Source organism: Felis catus, chromosome C1, assembly GCF_018350175.1.
Source record: "Felis catus isolate Fca126 chromosome C1, F.catus_Fca126_mat1.0, whole genome shotgun sequence".
Lineage (NCBI taxonomy): Eukaryota > Metazoa > Chordata > Mammalia > Carnivora > Felidae > Felis > Felis catus.
Window position 1 is genome coordinate 4800001 of NC_058375.1, and position 22252 is coordinate 4822252.

General features: G+C 49.4%; 1 protein-coding gene across 8 annotated transcripts in view; it reads left to right on the forward strand.

Moving 5' to 3' along the window:
• Positions 1-22252, forward strand: part of CAMTA1 (calmodulin binding transcription activator 1) — an 850500-nt gene that overhangs the window by 317069 nt on the left and 511179 nt on the right. The gene's annotated exons all lie outside the window — the stretch shown is intronic.

Below are 22252 nucleotides of genomic sequence, written 5' to 3' on the forward strand. Positions count from 1 at the left end.
TCCAAAGTAGTTGTATCATTTCACATTCCCACCAGCAGTGTGTGAGTTCCACTTGGTCTGTATCCTTGCCAACCCTTGGTATGGTCAGCTTATTTATTTACTTAAACTTTTTTTCTTCTTTTTATCTCATCTACTGGCTGTGTCGTTGCATCCCTAATGATGATGTTGATCCTCTTTTCACGTGCCTAGTTGTCACCCAGACATTTTCTGTGTATATTCAGACGTTTTGCCCATTTACAGTTAGATCGTGTTCCTATTATTGCGTTGCTGGAGTTCTTTATATATTGTAGATAACAAGTTATTTGTTGGATATATGTTTTACAAATATTTTTCTCTTAGCCTGTGACTTGCCTTTTTATTTTCATCACAGGATCATTTGAAGATACGAAGTTTTAAATTTAGATGAAGTCAAATTTGTTGACCATTTTGTGGCTCTTGCTTTTGTGTTATATTTAAGAAATCTTCGTCAAATCCAAGATCATTAAGATTTTCCTCTGTTTTCTTCTAGAAGTTTTATAGTTTACATCTTATGTTCATTTAGGTCTATCATCTTTTCCAGGTACTTTCGTATGTGGTGTGAGATGAGGGTAAACGTTCTTTTCTTTTTCCCCACTGTGGCCACCTGATTGTTTCAACACTACTTGTTGAAATGGTGATCCTTTTCTCTTTGAACTATGTTGGTCCCTTTGCTGAAAATCAGTTGACCATGTAGGGTCTTTTCCTAAACTTTCTATTCTGTTCCATTTTTTTCATATGTCTGTATTTGTGTCAATACCATACTTTATTAATACAGCTCTACATGTATCTTCAAATCAGGTGGTATGAGTATTCCAATTTTGTTTATTTCCTAAGTTATTCTGGCTTTTCTGAGTAATTTTCACTTCCATGTACATTTTAGAATAAGTTTATCAAATTCTACAGAGAGCCTGCTAGGATTTTGATTAGAATTGCACTGAATGCGTAAATTTAGAGAGAATCAGCGACTTAAGAATACCCCGTTTTCCTTTCCGTGAACATATCTCTCTGTTTATGTTTTATTTGAGCAGTGTTTTATAGTTTTCACTGTACAGGTTTTGCACGTATTTTGGTCATATTTATCCCTGTATTTAATATTTTTGATGCTATTGTAAATGGAATTAAAAAAAATTTAACTTTCTGTTGTTGATGCTAGTATACAGACATACAACTGATTTTTGTGCACTGCCCTTGTATCCTGAAAACTTACTAGCCTTGTCTTTTAGCTCTGTTCGTTCTATTTTTTAATTGATTCCATAGTATTTTCTCCCTAAACAATCATTGTCTTCAGGGAGTTAAAACAAGTTTTATTTTTTCTTAATCCAATCTGTATGCTCTCAATTCTTTCTCTTGCCTTATTCCAATGGCTAGAAAATAAATATTGAAGCAGAAATCCCTGTGTCATTCTCCGTCCTGGCCAGGAAATCATGCAGTCTTTTATTATCACGTATATGAACGTCAGGTTGAGGCAGTTCCCTTCTATTTCAGTTTTCTGAGAGTATTTTGGGAGAGTAGATTGACTTATAATTTTGTTTCCCCTGCTTCTCACTTTCGTTCCCAGACCACTGTCATCCTGTCTTCCTTGCAAACTCTCCTTCCGTGCTTCCAAGATCCTACCATCCCATATCCTTCCTTCTTGGCAATCTGTACAGATCCCCTGAGTTGCTCTCCCTCTCATTCCTTGGAGATTCTGAAGCACACGGCTCACTGTCTCTTTCCAACACCACAGGCGTGATAATTCTTGGTGATTTTAAGATCCATGTAGAGATCCTTTCAAAACCCAGGAGTATTAGCTACGGTAAGTAATGCTCTCTGCTCTTCCAAACAAACCTCAACATCTCAGCGGCGTAATTTACCGGAAGACAATTTCTTGCTTATGCCACATCCCGCACACCTCCCTGATACCCACCTTGTAAATCCAGCTTTGTGCCTTCTGGAGGCTTGTATCTAAGCAGCTCAGCGTGGCTGGAGAAGAACACACACCAGGGCTAACTGGTTTCATTTTGTATCTACGGTCCCTCCCCAGGCCTTAGTGCTCCCCGGAGATTCTGTACGTGACTCCGTTCGTACCTGTGCCCGACTGTGTCAGCTTCCTCCCCTCTCTTTCAGCACCTCTGCTTTCTCTTCAGTCTTTCCTCCTACTCCCTGGACAACAGAATGAATCAGACGTGCCCATCAGCCCATCCACCTGTGTCTATGTCCAGCCTCCCTCCGGTCCCCTCCGACAACCCGTCTGTGCTCCTCCGGGGCGGGCTGGATCCCATTCCTTCCCCCTGCTCAAGGGCGCTGTTCCTGTACTTGTTCCCTCTCTGTTGTTCGACCTGAGTGTTTTCCTCTGTCAGATCATTCCTGTCACCCTAAAACTGTCTGTAGTATCTCTTAACTATTATTCCCTTTTTTGTTTCAAGTTTATTTATTTATTTAAAGGGGGAGGGACAGAGAGAGAGGGAGAGAGGGAATCCCAAGCAAGGCTCCGCCCTGTCAGCGCAGAGCCCGACGCGGGGCTCGAGCCCACGGACCGTGAGATCATGACCTGAGCTGAAACGAAGAGTCCAATGCTTAACCTAGAGCCCCATATAGTATCTTTTGTTAGAACAAGTGCCTCCTTGCAGCCACTGTCTCTGGGCTCCCCCTGCAGCAGACGGCTTGCACTGCCTTCTCATTCGTTCCTTCTAGCTCCTCCCCTCTGCTTTCTTGTAAGCTCAGCCCGGCTTTTGTCTACTTGGCTCCACCCGAAAACCCCTTGTTAAGGACCCCATATCCAGGGGCACCTGGAGAACTCAGTCCATTGAGCGTCCGACTTCGGCTTAGGTCACGATGTCACAGTTCTTGAGTTCGAGCCCTGCGTCAGGCTCTGTGCTGATGCCTCGGAGCCTGGAACCTACTTCGGATTCTGTGTCTCTCTCTCTCTCTCTGCCCCTCTCCCACTCACGCTCTCTCCCTGTCTCTCAAAAATAACAAATGTTACCAAAAAATTTGAAGAAAAGGACACATCCAGCGGCCATCCTCACCTTGCCGGCCTCTCAGTGGCACTGGACGTACCTGCTCAGCTCTTCCTCCAGAAACCACTGGCTCCGGGTGCCCCTGCGGCTCCTTTCCCATCTCCCTTGAGCGTCTCCGTGTCTCCCCAACCCCTGATGCCGGGGTGCCCAGCGCTCAGTTACCATATTCCCCGTTCCCCACCCAAACGCTCCCCGGCGAGCCCCTCCAGGCCCTCAGCTTTATGTGCCATCCTCGTGCTGGTGACCCCAAATTTATCATTCCGGCCCCGACTCCACTCGTCACCTCCTAAAATGTTCACACCCTGAGACTTCCCACCTCCGGAAACGGCAACTCCAGCGTGCCTGGTGCGTGCGAGTCGCCCCGGACCCCTTTCTCTTCCTTTTCCCTCATCTAACCCATCAGCAGTCCTGCTGGCTCTGGATCCGGAGCCCAAGACATCTTCAGAGCCGTGACCCCTTTCCCTGTCGTCCACACCACCCTCACCTTCCTCCGGCACTACCACCGGAGCCCGCTTCCAGGGCATCCGCTGCTGCTCTGAAGCCCCCCGCCGCGCCGCTGCTACTCAAGGGTCACCCAGCCCCGGCTGTCGCGGCCTCTGCGAACGCCTCTGCTTCGTGTCCTCTCTGCTGCGGCCTCGCTGCGTAAATGCCCCACGCGTGCCCCTGCCCCGGGGCTGCTGCTCGCTGTTTTCCCGGCTCGGGATGCTTTCCCCCCAGACGTCCTGGTAGCCCCCTCCCTCCCTTCCTCCACGTGTCTCCCAAGCATCACCTTCTCAGGGCAGTTGTCCTTGACCACGCTACCTAAAATAGCACCCTCGTCCCTCCTCTCCTCTTCCTTCCCCGCCTACCGCCTGGCTCTGGGTTTGCGGCACCCCCTCCGCCCCTCGGAGAATCCAGGGCAGGCGTTCGGACTCCTTGTTCAGTGCTCTGCCTCCTGGTGCCTCGAGAAGGGCCCACGCTGCCGTGGGGACCCCGTAGATCATTTCTAGAATGAATAAATTTCAACCCGTGTCCTCGATTAATAAACAAAAATTCCACGTCCTCCTTTAATATTAATTTAAATTTTGGAAATTAAATGCAATGACTGAAAGGGAATAAAATCACTCAAAATTTGAATCTGCATTTTTATCATTAATAACGATTATAAAAAATTTATGCAAATTTTAAAGATTCAAACGGTACAGAAATGCATGATAAAAAGTGAAAGAGGATCCCTTCCACGTTTTTTCCCATTACTATTTCTTCCCATAACACCTTCCCCAGTTCTACACCTCTGTCGACAGTTTTGTGTACATCGTGTGTCTGCGTGGATCACACGCACACACACACACGAACTTTTTTTTGACGGTATCTTGTCCTTACCATATAGCTTTTTTTTTCCACCTAAAAATGTACCAAAGATATTTTCCTTTGCTGATACCTCTAGACCTTCTGTGACTGTCTGACGCCCAGGGCTCTGTTTTTCCCCTTCCCTCCCTCCGGGGGCATGAACCACTTGTTAAGATCGCTGCTTATTCTTCCTGATTGCCAGGTAGTATTCCGTTGCATATATAAACCACATCTTCTTTACGAAATCCTGCCATCTGCAGCAACGTGGATGGAGCTGGAGGGTATTATGCAAAATGAAATAAGTCGGTCAGAGCAAGACAGATATCGTATGTTTTCACTCATGTGTGGAACTTGAGAAACTTAACAGGAGACCATGGGGGAGGGGAAGGAGAAAAAAATAGTTACAAACAGACAGGGAGGGAGGGAGGCAAACCATAAGAGACTCTTAAATACAGACAACGAACTGAGGGTTGAGTGGGTGGGGGTGCGGGGGGAGAGGGGGAAAATGGGGGATGGGCATTGAGGAGGGCACCTGTTGGGATGAGCTCTGGGCGTTGTACGTAAGTGATGAATCATGGGAATCTACCCCCCAAACCAAGAGCACACTGTATACACTATATGTTAGCTAAGTTGACAATAAACTATATTTAAAAAAAAAAATCACTGTTGAAAAGTCCCTCCCTGGAAAGCCTGGAATCTCTGAATCGAGTGTGACATCTCCCACTTCAGGACCTTCCTGGCACTTTTCCCCATTGGTCTTCTGCCTATAGCGTGGCTACTTACTTCCCTGAGTCATTAGAGTACAAGTTCCCCGGGGACCAGGCAGCGAGTATTTTCTGTATTTTTGTATCTTCTGTAGCTATGGGCTCAGTAGACCATTGGATGGATGAATGGGTGGGGAAGTGGAAAATGAAAAAAGTAGCTTCTCTTCCATTTTTTTTTTTCCTGACTAAAATACACCTTGAAACATTTTATAACATAAACCTTGCAGGTTTGCTGGCTGGGCCATGAGCTTCCTTACTTTAGTCCATCAGGCTGAGACTGCTGGCATGCTCAGCCACGTGTGTGTAGCATTTTTAGAAACGTACAGCACTAACAATAACGGTAAAAATTACTTTTACCACTTAATCGCGTGCTTACTCTGTATGAGCACTGCGCTTAAATACTTTATGCACATTGTCATCTTTAATTTTCCACAGTCTCTATGAATTAGATACCGTTATTATTTCCATTTTGTAGAATAGGCTCAGAAAGGTGAAGGCACCAGCTCAAGAATGCACAGCTCCCTGGTGACAGAGGCAGGATTCGAACCAGGGCTGTCTGAGCCACAGCCCAACCTTGCACCTCTCCGATGGAGAACCAGGTTTGCGTGGAATTGTTTCTTCCTGTTAGAGTGGATGGCCTCTCTGATCACAGAGAACAACCCACCTGCGATTTCTAGGTTACTCTGGCCACTTTTTTCCCTGAGAAAGTAGTTCTTTGATGTGCACGTAAAACTAATAGTGAAAAGGCTCCCCAGAAAAACCAACTCTACCCCCGCCTCCAAGAAAAAAATTTGCAGCGTGGCTCTAACAGTGTCAGCCTCAGCTCCCTGGCTACTTGATTTCCATGGCCACCTTTCTGCCTTAGCAAAGAGAACATGAGCTGAGGAGTTAGACCCAGGAGAATAAACACTTAGGTCCCAAGTGGTTTGTTCTCTGAGCAGTAAACACTTTGGACAGCATCATCAACTGTTTGTCAAACTCTGGGTTCTACAAAACTGAGTTTAAAAGGAAAAAAAAAAAAAACCTATCTGCAGAGATTTTGTTAAAGTTCCACTTGGTTAGCATGCTTGCAATTCACACTGTAACAAAGCTTTAATATAATTAAATTTTAAATTCCATGTAGAATCTAGTGGGTAGGCAGATGTACCGGTATGTTAAACTTTATGTCGCTTGAAAATGGTTTTCAAGTACATCAGAGGGAGACCATCCAGCTGTAAAATTATCTGCTTTATGATGCCACATCACAGCTCTGATCTTTTTCTTTTAATTAAAAATGCACCTTAAAGTTGAACCACCCCCACTCTCTGCTACCTTCTTGCCTCTTTCTTAAAATATAGCAACAGATGATGAAGGGGCATGAGCGTTCTGTGAACCTTTGGGGATGTTTCCGCAGGAAGTCACTTTTCCATTAAATATTAATTTTGTGGCTCTTGAGCTGGGCTCGGGCCCTCTCCGGGCCAGAGGGTAGCCTTCAGGTACCTGCTGTTGTCCAGCTGTGAGGCCTTTGGCTGATCCAACCTCTGGTAGCAGTTCCATGAATGGAGAGAGTAATAGAACTTCCCGAAGGTCCTGAGCTTGCCAACGTGTGGACAGCCTTAGAAGGCATCTACCCTCGGAATGGCCTGTCAGGGTCCCTCGTAGGACCCTTTGCTCGTGCTCCGTCCCCACCCCCCCACCCCCCCACAAAAAAGCCTTTCTGTGACTTTCTGATGTCTGATTTTTTTTTCTGCGAAAAGTTATCCCTTTAATTTCAGAGATGTTAATTACATAGATGTTTCATTCTCTGTTAAAATACAGACCACCTACAGACAAGTGGTTGGTCATCAGCCATTGACCCCTTGATATGGCTAAAGCTCCCAGATCCTTCACAGAAGACCATAAAGACGGTGGACATGGTACGTAGGTAATGGCCTTTGCAGGGAGAAAAGGACACAGAAGGGCAGACTGGGGGCCGGAATCCTCCCCAAGCCTGGTTCTGGTGGTAGCTAATTAACAGCTGTAAATACACTCAGTGTTACTTTTTAAATGAGATCAGTCTTATAACACACCTATGATAGAGCCTTGTACACAGCAAGCCCTGAATAAATATTGGCTATTATTGAGATTATGAATATTTTATTCTTCTAATTATAATCAGATCCTGGTAGGCCCTCTTAAGGATCCTTCTGGAACCTACCAACAGGCAGAAAGAAAGGAAACAAGCAATGCCTTGCATGGCCCGGGAGAGCTGTCAGCCATCAGACAGGGCTGGTAACAGAGGGGTCATCTCGTTTCACGTCCCAGGTTATCAGGACAGAGCACGGGGTCTCCTAGCCGAGAAGGCGCTCACGTAGATGCACAGTGAGCGGAGGTGGAGATGGTTTCCTGGACCCTCCACCCCGTTCTCTCTGATAGCCTGGCTGCTTCCCTTCATCCCAGCTCGCTCTGTGTCAGCAAGGGCCCGGCTAAGCCTCAGGAGGTGGCTGTTCCTTGCAGCCCCTGTTAATTGCTGGGGTGGCTGCCCCGGTGCCCTTGCTGTCTTAGCCCTGCTGACCGCCCTCCCAGACTGTAGGCAGAATGGCTGACCACACAGGGTCTCCTTGGATGTTAAAGAACCTTCTGGTTTGCAGGGGCCTCTCTGCTTTCTCACACCCCTACCGGGCATCTGTACCGTCCACACCCTGTTGCAAGATATGTGCTTCCTTCCCTTGCGCTGGGATGCGGCTGTGACGATGCTCTTGGAGAGCAGCGGTCTGGGTGCCACAGCCCTCTAGGCACCGGGGGTTTGTGGGAGGTTTGCTAAGAGGGGGTTGGACTTGGAAGAAAGGGATTCTGCTCAGAGCTCCGTGTGGAATGGCTTCCTCTGGGGGCACAGGAGAAGCCAGCTTCCCCTTCCTCCTGGGACTTTCAGTTGACTGGCCTGGGAAATAGCCCATATGCATATGAATCCGGGGTAGGTGGTGGGGGCATCATCCACAGCTTGGGCCAGACTGTCACAGATGCTTCCAGACGCAGCCAGGCTTCCTGGAAGATGTGGAACCTGAGACTGGGGAGGAGGAGGCCGGTGAGGCCCAGGTGGGGAGCCTCGCTGACTCAGTGTTGTGGGCCAGCCTCATGCACGGTGCTGAGTTTGGGGCTGGGGCGGCCACCACTGGAGGAGAGAGTCGACACAAGGCCAGCTGATGTTGGTGACAGGCTCGTGTCTCCCTTTGACAATGGACAGGATGGGACGTGGTGACCAGGCTGCCTTGTAGCTCTTCTCACGCTTGCTGCCATCTTGACCGAGGTGTCGTGTGGCTCCCCTTGTCGGGAGGTTGGTGACTTCAGGGTATAGTGACAGGAAGAGGGCCTGGCCCAGCGTGGCCTGCAGCTCTCTGATCACAGGCAAGTGACACCCCCTCCCTGGGCTTCAGGTTCCTTCCCTGGAAAATAAAGGGCTCAGACAGCTGTTTTCAAGGTCCCGTCAGGCCACACATTGTGGATTCTGATTCTGGTGTTTTCATTTCTGCACCGGACTCGGTTTCCCTGGTGTAAGATCCACATGGGAGGTGTGGGTCTAGATCCCTCTCTCTCAGGTGGCCGGAAAAGAAGACGGGCTGCTCATCTGACAGTGTGCCGGCCCCTCCAGGGGCTGCGGGGAGGAGCGCCAGGCCAGAGCTCGTGGAACCTCGGAGCTTCCCTGCAGAGAAGGGCCTGGGTGTGGGCTCTGAGGCCCACAGCCCCCCGGAAGGGGGTGTCAGTGGCAAGGTGATAGGGGCCGTGACCCAGATGCGTTCCAGGGAGGGATGCTGTTGAGAGCCACGCCCCTGGACTGTTGAGTAAGAGATGTCGGTCTCCTCTCTAATTGTTATTACATAGTTTGAGTATCAGTCTCATCCTCGAGTGTTAGTCTCCATCAGAAGCAGAAACCTTCCTTGAGACGCTGCCAGATATTCCACAGTTAGCATCATTTGGAGCCCCTTCAGATGTGCGAAAGCAGAATCAATTACGCTCCGCTCACCTCATCCAGCTCCTGAGGGTCAACAGTTGGCTTCCTCCGACTGCTTCTCTGGACGGAACTGGCTTTTCTGGTCTGATTATTTCATTGGCGTGGGATTTCCTCTTGGCTCCTTGGGGGGACCCTTTCCTGCAGCCACCTGTCAGCTCCCTTCCACGGCCACAGCCCCCATCGCCAGGCAACGGTGAGACTCTTTTCCTAAAGGAAGCAAGATGCCCTGGGTGTCAACTCGCCCAGTGTCATCACCCTCTCCAGAGAAGTCCCCACAGAGCAATGACTGCACAGGCCCAAAGAGGGGTAGCCCCAGCTGCGAGGCAGACACCCCCTTTCCCAAAGATAGGACAAAAGGGTGTTTTTGGTCACCCTGAAATACTGACTCTTAGAGATTTAGATAAAGCAACTCAGATGTCGACGTACGTTACTTCCACTCATTTAGTTGTGTGAATATGTAGAAAATTGTACGTATACGAACTAAGTTCTTTGTGGAAACGTGGCTTTTCCGTTCTTGAGTTGTGCGAAATGGTTTTTATTCACACTCTGCATGTGCATGTTGCCTGATCTCCCTGAATGTGAGCCTTCTCATCTACATGGCAGATAGGACACACTTCTGCTGTTTGAGGCACCCCGTGTTTTGAATCTAGGCACGGTGCTATCCTGGACACGTTATCCCGCCTGTCTGTGTCAGCTCAAGGCCATCACAACGTACCTCGGCCTGGGCATTGCCAACCACAGACACTTATTCCCTCACAGATCTGGGGGCTGGAAGTCCAAGATCAGGATGCTGGCAGGGTCAGGTGCCTCTCTTCCTGGCTTATAGATGGCTGCCTTCTTGCAACGTCCTTGGGAGAGAGATCTTGTGAGGCCACAGCCCCATTGGATTAGGACCCTACCCTGATGACCTCCCTTAACCTTACTTACCCCCTAAAAGCCCTACCTCCAAACACAATCACGGTGGGGGCTTGGAGACTTTGACATGTGAATTTAGGGGGGGACACAGTTTAGTCCACAGCGCCAGGCCGTGAGGCCTGATAGATACAACATGAGGCAGGATTCTTACATTTGCCTTGTGGTTGCTGTGGTCTCCGTATTGTAAGGACTCACTCTTGTTGCAAGAGCTGTTCACAAGGCTCGTTTGTACAGACGTTAGAGCTTGTAATTGTGAAGTCACATCACTCAGAGTAATTCCTAAAACTGTGACGCATTTGTTTGTTACCTTTTCCAGTTTCTACCAGTTCCATCTGATGACCTCTGTGAGCATCCCAAACTAGTATCGACTGAGGCCATAGCAAACGTGTCTCCTCCAAATAGCACTTTCTTACTCAAAGCAGAGCAACCGTGAATGTCCCCTGTCATTTGAACAACTGGAAGTTGTCAGCTAGAAGTTGGTCACTTGTACCTCATGACAAACCACGAGGTGACCCCTCGCTTATTTGTCCCATTTCACAAATGTAGAGCGAGACGTGGGACGGCTGGGCCCCTGGTTACAGCTGTGCGGCTAGACTTGAACCTGGATGGATTCTCTTTCTGCCAGAGCCGTGTCCTTTTTGTCACATCCCTGGGCTCTCGGGGGCAAGTGATGGGAGGAGAGAGGGGGGTCCATGACACGGCTGAGACCTTCCAGGGGCTGAGTTTCAAAGACAGCCCTTTGTCAGGGCCCTTCTTGCCAAATCTCCTAAGAATCCACGTTCGCCCCCAGAGGCAAGGATGCGTCCTCCCCGCTGGGGCCAGCCCTGGACCAGCCCTGGGCCCCCTGCCTTTCCCTTCCTGGGCTCCGGGCAGGGAGCGCCCCTTTCTCTGCTCCTCCGTGGCTTATGTGGGGCTCCGGGTCCTCCATCTTGCCTTAAGTAAGAATTTTAGTGGGCCGCCAGCTTTTTCCTCCACTGTGTTTATGGAAACCACTCAAAACTTCAAAAAAAGGTTTCATTCAACGTGAGGTTCTGTCTTTAAAGAAATTTGTTTAATAGCGCAGGGAAAATTGGGCTCTCAATACGGGAGGAGCAGGTTTTCCCCGTGACTCAGACAGGCAGCGCAGCTGGAGAAGGGAGTGCTGGTGAAGCTGGCGAGGTCGCAAGGAGGGCGATGGACACAGGGTGGGGCCGGGCCCAAGCGAGGGGCTCCCCAGGGAAGGCAGGGTGACAGGAAAGGACCGGCTCAGTGTCCGCTGAGCGTGGGGAGGAGGCCGGAGCCAGAGGCTGGGCCGCCAGGATGGGATGGTAGTGATCCACGAGTTTGTGACCCCCAAGGGGTCAGGGATCTCAGTCACTGGGGCACCTGCAAGCCCTACACCTGCATGCGGCCAGCCATCTGACGGTGGCTTCCTGGCTGGGTGTGTGACGTGTCTGATTAAGTAGAAGGAGACGCGGCTGTTAGGGGAAACTGGAGTGCTTGGTGGTGTGGAGGAAAGAGCTCTGGATTAGCACAGTCCTGGGTTCAAATTCCCCTCTGCTGCTTCGGAGCTGTATGGCCTGTGCCACTTGCCTGATTGTCCCAACTGCCAGCCTCTGTCACGCAGCGGAGACAGTACCTACCCCTGGACTGATGCGTGCAGGGGTGTCGCTTCCATTTCCCGAGCTCATCGTGTGCGCGTGGCACGGCGCCATGTGCCTGAATCGGCTCCTTTTCTTTACACGAGATGTTTCTAAAGACCCTGCTGCTCAGTGAGGGCAGCCCCTTCTCCACCCCCAGGAGAACTGGCCGGCAGGTTATTCCAGAAGCAGCCCACCGGCCCGCCTCCCTCGTGGCTGCGCGGATCGCCCGGGGCCTGGGAATATTAGATGTTCACTTTCACAGCCGTGGCAGGGGAAGGCCCACGTGCAAAAGGCGTGGGCAGATAAGGACGAGTGGGAGGGTTACCTTTCAATTAAGAAGGGCGGTAATTCTTCCCGCCAGGAGTCTCGTCCGGGAATATCCGTTTCACTGGTTTGGTGAGGAGCCGTGTGGATGCTGCCTGGCAGGTTGCTGGCCTCCGTGGCCTTCCTTTCCCTCCAGGTTGGGCGCCCACAGCATTCTGAAGGTTCCTCCTGGAGCGAGCCCCAAGCAGGGCCCCGGGCATCTGTCCCTGGGTTCAGAGACCTGTCCTGCGTCGTGGGGCTGGATCCCCCCTGAACTGCTAGAAGGAGGGGTGGCTGAGGTGTCAGGTGCTGGGGGAAGGATGGGCATCCCTGCCCCAACCCCAGCAGGGACCCAGGGGGCTTCTTTTTCTCCAGATGTCAGTCCTACTTCTTTTCCTTCCTTTTTAAATATTAAAACTTTACTTCTTTAAAGCAGTTTTAGGTTCACAGTAAAAGTGAGGGAAGGTACAGGGAGTTTCCATATTCCGCCGCCCACCATACACAGCCTCCTGGGTTACCAACATCCCCACCAGAATGGGACTTTCCTTACAGCTGATGAACTTGTGTTGACACGGGGGCCACACTTGGTGTTGGACCTCCTGTGGCTTTGGGCGAATGTATAATTGGCAGGGACCATCACTGTCGTGTCATGCAGAGTATTTGCACTGCCCGGAAGTTCCTCTGTGCTTGGCCCGTTCATTCCTCTCCCCCTCCCCCAAACTCCTGGCAACCACTGATCCTTTTACTGTCTCCATAGTTGTGCTTTTTCCAGAATGTCACACGGTTGGAATCCTACACACTATGTGGCCTTTTCAGAGTGGCTCTTTTCACTTAGTAGTGAGCATATATAAGTCTCTTCCATGTCTTTTCATGGCTTGGTGGCTCATTTCTTGTTGGCCCTGGATCATATTCCATTGTCTGGATGGACCACCGTTTATCTGTCACCTGCCGAAGCACATCTTGGTTGCTTCCAAGTTGGGAGATTATGAATAAAGCTGCCATCAACATCCACGTGCCAGTTTTTGTGCGGACACAGGGTTTCAACTCCTCAGAGTAAGTACCAAGGAGTGTGATTGCCGGGTCGTATGGTAAGAGCATGTTTAGGCCTGAAAGAAACCACCTGTCTCCCATGGTGGCCGCACCATGGCGCATCCCACCAGCCATGAGTGAGGGTTCCGGCTGTTCTGCATCGTCCCAGTGTTTGCCGTTGTTGGTGTTCTGGGTTTCGGCCGTTCTAATAGGTGCGTAGTGCTGTCTCGTTGTTGTTTTAATTTGCATTTTCCTGATGACACGTGACATGGAGCGTTTTCTGATATGCTTACTTGCCATCTGCGTGTCTTCTTTGATGAGGCACGTTCCCTGCCTCTTCCGCTCACCCCCTGTAGGCCTGGCATCTGCACTCACTACCAGGCATCCTGGCCTGTCAGAGGCTGGAGTGGGTCTGATCCCAGCTCTGCCACCTTCCGGGTGTGCAGCCAGCCCACCTGTTCAGTCCTGGGACACCCAGAAGTCCAGCATGTCACCTGGTCACCAGGTTCTAGCTCCTACCCCTAGGCCTCTGAGTGTGGCTGTCCCTGAGGTGGTCCCTACATAGCACAGACCTGCAGACATGGCCGTACTTCTCTCTTGTCCAGCCCACTGTTGGGACATCTGGTCACTTGCTTCATTGCCCAGCTTGACTGTGGGTCCCCAAGGTCAGAGCCTGGCTTGCTGTGCCCAGGTCCCAGTGTCTGCTCAGGGCCAAGCACAGACAGGGACACAGAATTGTTTGTTGCCTTGTCCACAGATGTCAGAGGACATGTGTGCCCTGTGTGCATGTCTCTGAGGAACAGGAGGGACGGAAGTGGCCGGTGCTCTTGAGCACTTCTCCTGATGGCCTGGTACCTCCACGTGTCACGGGCCCTGCCAGCTGCCCAGAGATTGGGATGGGGCAGGGACTCCTCTGGGGACTTGGGGTGGGGCAAGGTGATGCATGGGTCCCTTCTTGCTGATCCCCAGCCAAGCCACAGTCGGGCTGAGAGGGTCAGCTTTCCCTACAGGAAACTGGAGTCCCTGGTGCCTCTGGTCTGGGCTTGGAAGGGGCAGGGCCCCCTGGGGGAGAGAGTGTTTGCGTCTGAACACATTGGCCTTTGTTTCTGAGCAGCAGAAGGGCTCCCTGGCAGAGAGGACAGTGGCCAACAAGCTGGAACCTAGAAGCGTCTGACCCTGAAAACAGGCTCCTGGGGCAACATGGTCAGGGCCGGACACCTCCCACCGAGTGAATCTGTTCATTCTTCGCCTCCCTATTGCGATGAAATGTAGCAGGAGAAATGCTTTCCCCTCTGCAGCCCTTAGCTGTAGAAATACTTCAGCCCAGGGTGATAGTTTGGTCACTTCACCTCTGTGTGGTCTAGGGCCAGCTGCTTAACCTCTCTGGGCCTGGAATCATAACAGCTATCTCCTAGGTCTGTTTGGAATATCAAATGAGTTAATGTCCATGAAGGCAGAGTGTCAGTTACATGGGTTATTTCTTGTTTGGGTCTGAACCCCAGGCTAGATTTCCCAGCTGGTCTCAGACCCAGTGGGTGCTTAGTTCTCAAGGGATGGCTGTTCCTGAGCTTTGGGGGGAAGGGACGCATCCAGGCTAATTCCCAGAATAACTTGTGCCTGGGCAGGTGGCCAGCAGGTCACAGCCAGGCCAGAGGTGCTGACTGTGCCCATGTGAGAGGAGGCGGGGAGACGGAGACGGATAGCAGGCAGCCCTTCTGGGGCTAGAAATCTTGACAACAGTTCACCGGATAATGGTAGATCCTTCATTCCTTGGCTGTTCTCCAGGGCTTGTGATGCCAGGTGAGCTTCCGTATCGTTCATTTCGTTGTTGGGAGAGGGATCGCCCATGAGTCAAGCGGGGAAACCGAGACTCGAGACATTCACTTGAACCAGGAGATGGTGGTGCCGGACTCCGGCAGCCGGACGGTTCTTACCCAGCAGTGCGGCAGCCTCTCCAGAGAAGTCCTCCTTTGATGCTGTCAGGCGGGGGAGGGGGCGACCGTGAACTCCGAGCGCTGTCCAAGGTCCTCGAGGAGGAAGGCAGATGTAGGCCGAGCGCTGGGGCCTCCCCCAGACCCCGGAAGCTGCCCGCCTCCTTCACGGCTGACCGCAGTCTTGCCCGGGAGGCCCTGGCTGGCTTTGCAGGTTGGCCCAGACAGACAGGTGGACATGGCGCCCATGGGGACTGGCTGGAAGCGGTTCACTGGGCAGGAACAGAGAGGCTTATCCAAGTGGAGGATGGCAGAGGGGAAGTCATGTAGCCATAGCGCATAACGAAGGAACGAACATCCCTGCTTCCTCCATTGTAGGGGACCGCGTCAGATCAGGCAGCGGAGATGTGTTCCTCGAGGGCACGAAAACCCTGCACCTGAGCTCCTCAACCTTGGTGCCATGGATGTCCTGGGTGGATAAGTCTTTGCGGTGGGGGCTGCCCTGTGCCCTGCAGGTATCTAGCAGCATCCTTGGTCCCTTCCCGCTAGATGCCAGTAGCACCCACACTCACGCCCAGCTGGGACCCCCAAAAGTGTCCCAGACATTGCCCACTATCCCCTGTGGGGGGGGGGGGGAGGGGAGAAACACTGCCCTACACAGTGCAAAGATCCAGATTCCTAGCATTTGGGGCACTGAATATTGGCATGTGCAAAAGTGTCGGATGTGGAGCCCAGATGCTGGGGTTGGGGTCATTCCTTCTGGATGCTCCGAGGGAAATGGCCTGGCTTGGGTCTTGGTGGGATGTGCAAGGGGGAAGTTTGTTTTCTTTCCGATATTGTCGCTGCTATCTGGCGCTGCAGACAGGCTTGGAAAGGGCTCTTTCGTTTCGCCCGAGCAAAGCAAGCAGGCATTGTGTGCTGTTCATATATTGATTGACTCATCAAATGATCTGCCTCAGCTGCCTGCATTTGTTTATAGGGTGAAAATTAATGCCACAGATGTTTACTGTATAATAGGATTTGAAATCTGTTGTGGGGAGCAACCGTTGAAACCATTGGGCCAAGAATGAGAAAAACGCTCCAGCATAAAGGAGGATTTGGTTCACTAAGTAACACACGGTTCTTGCTGTCAGATGCTAACGAGAAACACGGGCCTCCTCTCTCCCTTTTGGCCAGCATTGGCTGCCACGTCAGTCTCCTTGGCTTTCTTCTGCACTGTGCTTTGATGTGGCCCCTTCTAACGTGTTTCCATTATTGAGAGAGCTTCTCCCACAAGGGAGCACCCCAGCCTCATCATTCATCGTTAGCACGGGTGCAGGCCTGGGCCCACCTGTTCTCTTTCTGTTCCTCTCTTTCCAATGGGCGGCGAGCAGCTCTTACTGCCCAACGGGGCTGTCTGGACCTTGGGTGTGTGAGGATCCCCCTGGTGATGCCCCCTCTGGGCTCCGGCCACATCCCTGCTCTCTGTTGTTTGAACCCAGATCTCTGGATATTACTGTCCTCTAAGATGTGAGCTCCTCTGTCTTACCAGAGCATCTAAACCACAAAACAGAGAGAGCTATGGAGTTGCAGCCGATTTCAAGGGCTTTTGTCATGGATCAGGGAAGATGGGGACCCCAGTGCTTTCTTAGTGGACTTTCCCCCCTTCCTCCTCTGGCTTTGGGGAGAGTCTCCCAGCCCGGAACGTCGTGGGTCGCTGGTGCTGTGCGGGTGACCACTGGAGAAAGGGAACCTCCTTTCTGGAAAGGCTTCTTCACATGGGCTCAGGAGCACACACTTCATTTGTATTTTCCCTTATGTTTTTTCTCTTCAACTGGCTCTGATTGGATTCACTACAGATTAACATTTTCCATTATACGTTATAATGTGTTTTTTTAAAACCAAATCTCCCTGCACAGATTGCTGTCTTTATAATATAGGAATTATTTCTCAGTCACTTTAAAAGTCCTGCTTCATTAGCTTGGTGACTGTTTGGTAATTTGCAAAGTCACTTTCACAAGTTTTAATACTGCCCGGTTGAGAATCACAGTCATAAATGTATTAGATCTTAATAGTGTTATGATTCTGTCTGAAGTGAAAAAAAATTAGAATCAGTAATTAGCTCTGACCTCCACACGAGCCTACGCTGTGCAGGAGATGATGTCCATTATGCCATCAAAGCGGCCAGAATCTTCCGGTGAGGCCCTGGAACCCTTGGTCTGGGCTCTTTGCAGCAACACAAATGTGCATCTCCCCCTTCCTCCTTTGAGTGGCTCAGAGCCCTTCCTTCCATGTAAAGCATCTTCTAGACTCAGCCCTCCAGGGGAGTACGCAGGGGAAGTGTGGCTTCCAGCCCCTGGCCAACAGTCACGTTGAAGCCCCCAAACTCAGGCTCCCGCTCCAGCTTTCATTTTTGACAGGTGGTGCTACCCACCGGGAGGATGGGTCCAGAGGCTTCCGTTTGGAATTTTGCTTTTGGTGTTGACACTTTTCTCCATCTTTCCATGTCGAGGCCACGCCTGAGTGGTGCTGAGAGAGGGGACAGTTGACGAGGGCGGTGATGTGGGTCCCTGCTCTGAGTTTCTGAGCCCCGGGCAGGGAGGTGGGGCGGGGTGCTCCGCGCCTGGGCAGGTCTTCTCTCTGCTTCGAGGTCAGCAGTGCCTCTGCCTACCTGGAGGTCTCTCGGGTCCCGGCTGGCTGCAAAGCCCGAGACCAGCTCCCATTCAGGAGACAGGCTGGGTGGGTTGGGAGGAACTGAAGCCTCATGCTGCTTTGTCATGTTTCGTTTGCCCTGATTAATTTCTGTGCGAGCCAGAGGGAGTGGTGCTCACCCCCAGCCTCTCACAGATGTTGCAGGCCAAGGTTTTCTGGCCAAATCGATTTTGACATTTTGATAAGAACCCATTCGCCGCATTCTGTATTTTGAATCTTTGACTCTAAGCTGTTCTGAAAACCAGCTGTGAACCTAAATCTTGTTTGTAAAATCTGCATACTGCATCAGCAGCAGAAACTGCAAGAACCCCGAGGTCATTTCATAGACACTTGAAGCGAGTTAGGCAGGATGGGTGATATTGGATCGCGGTAGTTTATCAGACTTCTGCCGCGAGAGGCACCGCGAGAGATGCATAATGAATGTCTCGAACCCACTTGTGTCTCTTGCGGTGTTTGGAATGCAAAAAAAAAAAAAAAAAAAAAAAAAGTAGAGCTTTAATGGAAATATTTTGTATTCATGAAAAAGACAAAATCCCTGCTCTTAGGAAACTTGGTTGCAGAGTAAAACTGGGCATTTGCACCAGGAGCCGGGAACCTTTCTCGCCTGGTTGAAGGAATAAAATGAAAAATGGGATTAGAAGCATGTTAGGCCACTGTTTGAAAGGCACACACCTTCCGTCCAGCTTGAGCTTCTCCTTCACAAGCGATATTTGAGCGAGAGAGAGAGGAGTGATTGGCCGCCATCCCCATCAGGGAGTGAGGCTCTGTCTCTCACTCCATCCTGGCTGACCCTTGGAGGAAATCACGTGACCTAAAGGAGGGAAGCAGTGTGCAAGGAGAAAGTCTTGGGCCAGGAGGGAGGGGAGGGGGCCACAGGTGATGATGGACCAGCGCTCCTGTCTTCTCTCCCTTCTGGTAGACATTCCACGTGATGCATTTGATGGGTGGGAGGGAGTGAAGCCCCCCAGCCTCTATCCCCAGCCGGCCTCTTGCACAAGGGCACTGCTACTTCTTGGTCTTGGGCTCTATGACCATCTTCCTCTTCTCTTGGTTTGGGGTCCGCCCGTGTGAGAGGGAAGGATTCTGGGTCTGAGGTGCATTTCATGATTGACAATGCATGTGCCACAGAAGGCTGGAGTTACATGAAGCACCTAAGAAAGTGGTGTTGTGACATGTGACATGGAACTGGGAGCCACTGGGCCTGAGCTTCTGTAATGGCCCCACCACTGGCTTCCCATATGGCCCTGAGCACAGCAGATCCCTCCTGGGGGCATCACATGTCCCAGATGTGCCTGGAGGTGTTGGGCTAGAAGATTAGCAAGGGCACTGGAGATCGCATTCGCGAGCGAGTGAGCCCTTGCTTTCCCGCCACACAGACGTGCGTCGTCTTTATGTGGAGTGAGGTTGGGCTCATGGGAAGTCCTTTAAACCTCCTGTAGGAGAGAGCAGTGCAAAATGCAGGACTGCGGGCATCCAGATCCACTTATGTAGTTTAGGGGCACCCTTTCCCGGAGTCAGAAGATGAACGGACCAAACCCAGGAGTAACCCCCCCACCTGAAACTCCTGTTGGTGGGTGTCGCGGTTCCACAGCCTGGCGCTGCCCAGCTCCAGGCTGCACGTCTCCCTGGTCCAGTTTCCATTCATTTCTCCATTCATTCAGTTCCACAGGTATTAAGCACCTCTTGTAGGTCTAGCTCTGTGCCAAAAAGGAGATGCAAAGATGAATAAGAGATTGTCTCTGTCTTTAAGGAGCTCACGGTCGAGAGGAGGAGGCAGATGCATCACTGGTTCTTTGTAAGATATTGTGGGAAGGAAGAAATATGTATGTGGGATGGAGAGAAAGGTGCCCAGCTGGCTTGGGGCCAGCAAGGGCTTGTCGATAAGGAGGTGACAGCTAAGCCGAATTCCCTTTAGCCTGAGCATCCTTTGACCCACACTGAGCAGTAGCTGAACCACAGATAGCACAGGGCACCGGCCTTGTTTGTGAATGGCTGAACCAGGCCCCACAGTGAATACAAAATAGCGTAAGCTGTTTTTCACAAGTTGCCCACAGCTTAGCCGAGCCCGATTGGGCTTTCTCGTCCCAAGACCAAGGTGATCCCAAGGTATCTGCACCAAGCATAACTGCTGCCCGTTGGGTGGTTTTATGGCCAGTGTCTACTTTCATGGCAAGGAGAACATTCACAATCTTCAGATCATCTGGACCAAGTCATATTTTCAACACCGTGAAGACAGCACGACCTCTATTGTTTGCATTATTCTTTCTTGGTGAGACCATGACTGCATTCACTAGTTTCTCTTACTATTGCCATTGGCTTATGAACCTGCAGGAACCATGAGAGAGGAGAGAGGCGTTTAAGGCAAAAATTCTCAATCATCTCCTTCGTTTTTCAGAGAACCATGAGTCAGAAAGAATTCCTACACAGAAAAAAAGTATTTGATAAAAATTAACACAAATTAATGATAAAAACTTTAAGCAAGTTAGAGGTAGAAAAGTCCCTTTCTCAGTGAGATGAAAGGTAAGTATAACTGTCAGAAATTTATAGTCCAGGGAATGCAAATGAAAACCACAGGTATACAATGCACCAACCACCTGGTTAGCCTTAAAGAAAAATGAAGTTATCAAAATTTGGCGAGTTTGGGGAATAATAGGAAGGGTCATACATTGTTGGTGGGTATACAAAGTGGAATGGCCAACTCTAGAAGAAAATCGGCATGTTCTTACTAGCTAAACGAAATACATGTCTACCCTATAACTCAGCAACTCCTCTCTTGGATATTTACCAAAAGAAATGAAGATATATGTTCACAAAAACACTTGCATAAGAATGTGCTTGGCAGTTTTGTTCATAATAACTCAAAACAGAAAGCAACTCAGGTGTCTACCAACACGTGAATGGATAAAGACAGGTGTATTCACACAGTGGAATGATACTTGGCAATAAAAAAGGACAAGTTACTGATATATACCACATCATAGATGAATCTCAAAAACATCATGCTGAAAGAAGACAGACACAAAAGAGTGTGTATTTATGTGTCATTTACGTGAAGGTGTAGATTGGGCAAAACTAACCTATGGTGAAAAAAAATTCACAGTAGTGGTTGCCTCTGTTGTGGGTGATGGTGTCTGCAGTTTTACTGGGAAGGGACATGAGAGAACTTTCTTGGGTTATAATAGTGTCCTATACCTTGACAGATGTTTGGGTTACAAAGATATGTGCATTTGTCAAAATTCATCCTGTGATGCAATGGCGACCTGTGCATTTATTTTACTCTGTAAATGTTCCCTAAAACAAAAACACAAAGAACACCTGCAAACAAATATTGAACTCTAGTTAATGACATACCTGAAGAAGGAGAGTAATGTCTGTAGTTTACTTTGAAATGCATCAGAAAATAAAATAGATCAGGGTATGCATAGAAGGATGGCCTGATGGACATAGTTAGAAGGTGGAAAAACTATAGGAAAATGTTCATTGTAGGAGACAAGTGGTGAGCAAGAGGGTTTTCTTTGTGAAATTCTTTCAGCTTTTCTGTATGATAGTTTTCATACTAAAATGGCAGAAGGAAGCTAAGCAAAGTATCTTTCATGGATTCATACATATCTGGTTAAATCAGATAAAAAATGAAGGAGTTTTAAGCACAAACATCGGGATAGTGGTTGCCTTTCTGGTTGGGCTTTTGAGAATGGGCTGAAGGAAAAGGCCACCATGGCTTTGTGTGGAATGTTCTAGTTTTTAAGTTGGGGGTGAGGTGGGGGTGGGTTAATGGGTCTTTTACTTAAGCTTTGTAATTTACACACACATAACCTATCCTTTTATGTGTTAAGGATTACATAACAAAATTTTTTAAAAAATTTGTAAGGCTCTGAAAAAAGGTTTTTTTTAATGAAATAGTGAAATCTTAGAGGCAGGTGAGTTCAGTTTTAAATTGGTTTTAAATAGTTTGGGTCCAAGAAGGGCTGCATTCACTTCCAGGGTGAGCGGGAGTTCAGGGGAAGGAAGTGTTTTATGACTATATAGCAGGAATCCCATATGGGGTACAAGGTGATGTTTCCACAGTTTTAGAAAGTGGCTTTCAAATTTTGACTTTATTTGGTTGCAAAAATTCAAAGTGATGGGTATATTCAGTATGCTTATTTTTTAAAAATTTGAATCCTATGTTTGAATTCCTATGTTTAGTTAACATATAGTGTAATAATGATTTCAGGAATAGAAACCAGTGATTCATCATTTACTTATAACACCCAGTGCTCATCCCAACAAGAGTCCTCTTTAATACCCCTTGCCCGTTTAGCCCATCCCCCCCCCACCTCCCCTCCACCAACCCTCAGTTTGGTCTCTGTATTTAAGAGTCTCTTTTTATTTGCCTCCCTCTCTGTTTTTATCTTATTTTTTCTTCCCTTCCCCTATGTTCATCTGTTTTGTTTCTTAAATTCCACATATGAATGAAATCATATGATATTTGTCTTTATCTGACTGACTTATTTTGCTTAGCATAATACACTCCAGTTCTATTCATGTTGTTGCAAATGGCAAGATTTCACTTCTTTTGATTGCCAAGTAGTTTTCCATTGTGTATATATGTATATATATACACACATATGTATATATACATGTATGCACACACCACATCTTCTTTATTCATTCATCAGTTGATGGAAATTTGGGCTCTTTTCAT